Here is a 6000-nt window from a genome sequence, read left to right on the forward strand (position 1 = left end):
GTTACCTTGTTCGTTTATTTAATTTATTTATCACACTGACCCTCAAGTCTTTTTTTGCATTGTGGTGTTTGCTGAAACCCATGTGATGTGTTGTTTTTCTTTGTCTCTTCACTTGAATTTTGTTTCTTCTTTAATAAATCAAATTTCGCAAAAATACACTAGGAATAATTCTCTTTGTATTATTTTATGATGGCAACAAGCACCCCTTACAATTTTGTCATTCCCCTAGATTAATCTGAATGATCTACTTTACCCAAGTAATTAATTAGAACAGTAACACTGGTCCCAGAATGAACCTTCTTACAATTGAAGTAATATGGATCCTCCTCTCCACCCACATCACCAACTTTGGCTGGAGGTTGAGAAGAGAAATTGCTTCCATCTAAAGCACAAATACAGGTTGCCTAGTAACAGTACAATGTAGGATCCCAATAGATCAAGGAGGTAAAATGAGAACCTACGGATGAAAGACATGTATGGGAGGGCCTTACTCTCTTCTTCCTTTGCCTTATCCATTTGGTCAATGGAGTATGATGATGTGAGGACAAAGGAAAAAAAGTTTGTGAATGGCTCCAGAGTTTCTTTGGACTATGGTTTCTTTGACTATTTATTCACTGTGCAAAGACTGAAAGATTTTAACTACATAACAGTACTCTGTTAGTAGAAGACTCGTTTATACAATGTAGGACAGTAAATAAAAAAATAGCTACAAGGAAGTTGAACTCTGAGTAACTGAAATACCAGTAATAGTCCTAGAGAACAGACAATGAAACATATCTTCCTCATTTCATAATGAAGACTGTGACTACTGGAGTGGAATATTGTATACATTGTAGACATGGTCATTGAATTCATCATTATTGCTTAGCTGTTTCCATTTAGAATGAGAGAGAATGGAATTTATTTCCAGAAATGACTATAACACAAAACCAAAATTCATCCACAAAAAGTATTTCTGTGGCCTCAACAATGTTCTTTATGGGACATATTTAATACTCCCTACCTCCTCACACACAAACACATAATTTTGGTGCTGAAATGCTAACCACTAGCTTTTATAGATTGATTCTTTTATCCAGCTATATATATATAAGAATGTTACAGTAGAAGGGAGTCTTGCAGCTATCTAATCCAATTCTCTCATTTTACAGATCAGCAAACTGGAGCCTGGAGAATAAAATGATTCATCCAAGCTCACATAGCTAGCTGGTGGCAAAGCCCAAATCATCTGACTTCTAGTCCAGTTTACTGTATTTTCCCTTCAATATACTTCTTGCAGAAACCTAACAACCTATCTGTCTCATTATTCATTTCTGCCCTAACTTTCCTTCTATCATCCTGAACTCAACACACTTATGCCAACTTCATGTTTTCTGTAGCACTCAATCCAACTCATCCTAGCTTCCTGCCTCAACTGAGAAACCTACCCATATAGCCTTCTGTTCCTATCTATCCTCTCCTTTATTCTTTCTCCTTCCTTCTCCTTAGTCTCATGGACTTTGGGCAAAATTACTATCATCGTATTCCTCATAAAAAATTTGGATTTCATTTAGTAACAACATAATATCAGTGAATTGGTCCTTTTATATACTTCACAGGGCACCTAGAAGTTTACTGCTATTGCAAATAATTTAGGGATGATAGGGCAGGTACATGTGTGTCAGACCCTTCAACTCCTATCAGGATTGAAAATCTGGATCAAAGAATCCATGTCTCTAATGATGCTGGGAAAAGGGGCGGGGGAGTGGGTAGAATAGAGAGGTCAATATATGTAGATCAGGTTATCCATCTATCTAGGAAGTGTATTCTGGCAGTATGGGAGTGAATCTCTATGGAAACTAGATTCAACAGACTTTTATACTGGAATTCTATTCCTTGATTACAAAAGTCTACTTTCAAAACTATGTCATTTACACATTCTCAAATAGTTAACATAATCTTGCTATTGTCTACTAAGTCTGCTTTCCTAATTACTTGGGAATTTCATTCATTTTTTTCCTTATCTATCAAGTCTTCTAGCTACCTTATTCAGAACTTCCAATATTAATATTTATAGGGCCACAGAATTCCTCTCATTCCTGGACTCTGATGCATTTTTAATCCAGCCTACATCATTTACTTATCAAATGAGACACACCTTGAATGTAATTGTTGCAAGATGCCATGCCTCTCTGATATCACCAATAGAACACATCATATACTTACTTGTTCTTTTCCAACCCACCCTTTCTTATCATACCAGTTTCATGGAGCCTTCTTTATCTATTCCATGTTATTTCAAGGATGACAGGGAAATGAGGTGGCCTATTCCATAACATGAAAAATACATTGTAATTTCTGAAATATTAAAAGAAAAGGAGACAGGTCTCTATTGTGTGAGGATGGATTCTATATGAAGGATTTATACCAAAGGACAAACACAAATTTCATAGCATTGATGCAAAGCAAAATAAATAGAATCAGGAAAACAGTACAACCAGTTACTGGAACAATGTAAGTGTAGAGCAACAGCAATAGATAATCAAAATTCAATGACATAAAATTAGAATGACCAAGGTTATCCCAAAGAAGAGATATGAGAAGTTATCTCTCCTCATTTGAAGAAGTAGAGAAATAGATATGGTGTAAAAACAAAAGACAGCAATATATCTGTGTGTGTGTACTCACATCTATTGCTGTTTTAGTTTGGTCTATATAACATATGCACATTACTATCTTTTGTTCTTACATATTTGCTTCTCTACTTCCCATTTTTATGGTAAAGAATTTAAAAAGAGAAAGAAAAAATGGTTCAGCAAAACTAAGCAATGTATTTAAAAGTCTGATGTAATACATACCTATGTATATATGTATGCATATATATGTGTGCGTGTGTGTATTATACAAATACAAACACATACATACTTATATAGCATGGAAAGTCTGAAATCTGCTTGGGCAAAGGAAGTAACAAAAAATTGACATTATAGATCCATATATACTTTCAGATTCTCATTTCTACCCACTATAATTCTACCTTTCCTTACTGCTTTTTTCTCTGCTACACTCCACAGAAAATCAATTTAAAAACAGCTTACTAGTATTCCTTTTGACCCGGTACTGTGCTTTTTTCTTAATATTCAAATCTTTTATAGATACAGATCAACATCTTCCTCTATCTGTATTAATGGAGGTTAGAGCATTGTTGACAGATCCTTCAAGACCTAAACTGAGTGGACCCACTTACATGCTTTTCTGGATAAGTGTGCTTTTACCCCTTGAGGCAGTTAGGTGATGCAATTGGACTGGAAAGCAAGAAGACCTGAGTTCAAAATTAGCCCTAGACACTTAGTAGTTGTGTGACTTTGGACAAGTAGCCAAATTTATGTTTTCCTCAGTTTCTTCAACTATAAAATGGGGATAATAATAATAATAATAATAATAATAATAATAATAATAATAATACCTACATCCCAGAGATTTTGTGAGGATCAAATGAAAAATAAAATGCTTAGAAGAGTTCCTGGCATATAATAGGAAATATATAAACACTAGCTATTTATTTGATGTTGGCCATCATAACTAAAGAAGACTAAAATGACATAATGGTATCAAGATCAATGTACTATAAATCTGATCATGACTGATCAAACCAGTAAAAACTCAGGTTAGGCACAAATTGTATGAACCTTTATGAAGGAATTGTCTTTAAATTTGTGCCTCACATTTTTTTTTGAGCTGCTATGATTGTGCTTTGCTCATAGAGCACAATGCCTATTTGATGTGGGCATATGATATTAGGTGGTCCTGTGCCTGGATCTTCTCTGTCACATAATTGATACAAATGCTAACTATTGTTGCTATACCACAACATTGTTATTTCTTCTCCCAAACCATGTGCTGCTTCAAACTGTCAGATCTTTCTACAGTCTCTCAGCTACCCAACTCTATCAGTCTTCTTCTCCTTAGCAATTAATAATGACTCTACAATTCAGCAAACATTTATTCAATAGCACTACATCCAAAATTCTGAACTAGGAGCATTGAGCACACAAAGAAAAAAGGAAATTATTCTTATCTAAAAGGAATTTGTACTTTAGCCATCTAGGCCAGAAGTTTTCATACTTTTTGGTCTCAAGACCCCTTAATATCTTTATGGCCTTTGTTAAGGTAGATTTATATCTATCAATAATTGTCATTAAAAATTAAAACTGATGAAATTCTAAAATATTAATTAATTAAAAAACAATAACATTCATTAATATAAATAACATATTTAAGGAAGAATAATTATTTTCCAAAATAAAAAAAGAGTGACAATGTTTTTATGTATTTTTGCAAATCTCTTTAATATCTGCATTAATAGAAGATAACTGAATCCTCACAGATCATTATGCAGATAATTAAAAAATAAGAAGAGTATATTCTTACACAGATATGTAATTAGAAAGAGGGGAGTATTTTATTAGGTTAATACATCTTACTATAATTATGAAAATTGTTTGACCTCCTAAATCCCAAGGGTCAACATTTTAAGAACAATTTGATCTAGACCTTTAATAACTAACTTCTAGTAAATTATTTTGTCTTCAAAACATATTATAATTACAGAAGTGTTGTTTGTGTGTGAGAGAGAAAATTTTCTCTTTCTTTTTCTTTTAAATGCACAGGATTTTTCAGTTCCAAAGGGACCATCACTTAGTTTCTATTAATCCTTTAAACTACACAAAATTATGCTGCTGAGTTTTAAGATTGACATTTTATGCTTCAAGAAACTCTTCTAGAGTTTCAACTCTTTCTTTAATTTTCAGGCATTTCTTTTTCATTTTATATGAATTAAATACTAACAAAAGATTACAAATTTTGAATTTGAACTCAGAGTTCTGAGTAGGCCACTTACTAACTTGAGCAAGGGACTTGAACACTCTTGGGCTCTATTTCATCTGTAAAACAAGTTCTGGACTAAGAAAACTTACACCTCTAATTTTCTATAATTCTGAGATTTCTAAGTCCTTAAAGATGCAGATCAACATTATTCATTTAGAAATGTTCTAAGTAACATGATCAAAAATTCAAACAAACCATTTCCTATCTAAAATCTAGAATGCTAGATTCTAGTGTAATCAAACCCTACTGTACCTAAATAAGAACCCCCTCAATATCACTCCCAACTGATAGTCCTTGTTTTTTACTGGAAGGTTTTTAAGGAATAGGAGGACCATATTGTCTCTCAAGGCAGCCCATTTCACTTTCAGATTGTTACTATATTAAGGAAATTTTCCTTTACATCACATTTAATATATGCTTTGGGAACATCCCCTCATTATTCAAATTCTGCCCTAGTTCATCTTTACTGCCAAATAAAACAAATCTAATCCTTCTTCCATATAACAGCTTTTCAAAAACTTAAAGACAGCATGATGTCAATTTATTTAACTTAACAAACATTTATTGAGCTGCTTCTCTTGCTAGATATGGATCATGTTTCCTATTCTACAGAATAAATATCACTAGTTTTTTCAAGTTAGTCTGAATCTAATATCCATGGTTTCTAGTCCCTTCATCATCCTTCCTGGTTACCTATTAAATAGACACATTTCAGTTCACTAATTTTCTTCCTAAAGTGTAGCATCTGGAGCAGAATACAATATTGTAGATGTGGTCTGACCAGGGCAGAGGACAGGAGACTCATCGCTTCTCCTCTTTTGGGCACTCTGCCTCCATTAATGAAGCTTTTGTTCATATTATTTAGTCATGATCTTCATGATCCCATTTGGGCTTTTCTTGGCAAAGATACTGGGGTGATTTGCTATTTCCTTCTCCAGATCATTTTACAGATGAGGAGACTGAGGCAAACAGGGTTAAGTGATTTGCTCAGGGTTACAGGGATAGGAAGGAAAAGGCCAGATTTGAACTCAGGAAGAGGAATGTTTTCTGACTCCAGGCCTGGATAGAGTACCAGGCCTGGTACTCTATCCACTATGCCACCTATCTACCCCTTAATGCAGCTTAAAAGCTCAT

Source organism: Sminthopsis crassicaudata, chromosome 3 (assembly GCF_048593235.1).
Source record: "Sminthopsis crassicaudata isolate SCR6 chromosome 3, ASM4859323v1, whole genome shotgun sequence".
In the NCBI taxonomy this organism is placed as follows: Eukaryota; Metazoa; Chordata; class Mammalia; order Dasyuromorphia; family Dasyuridae; genus Sminthopsis; species Sminthopsis crassicaudata.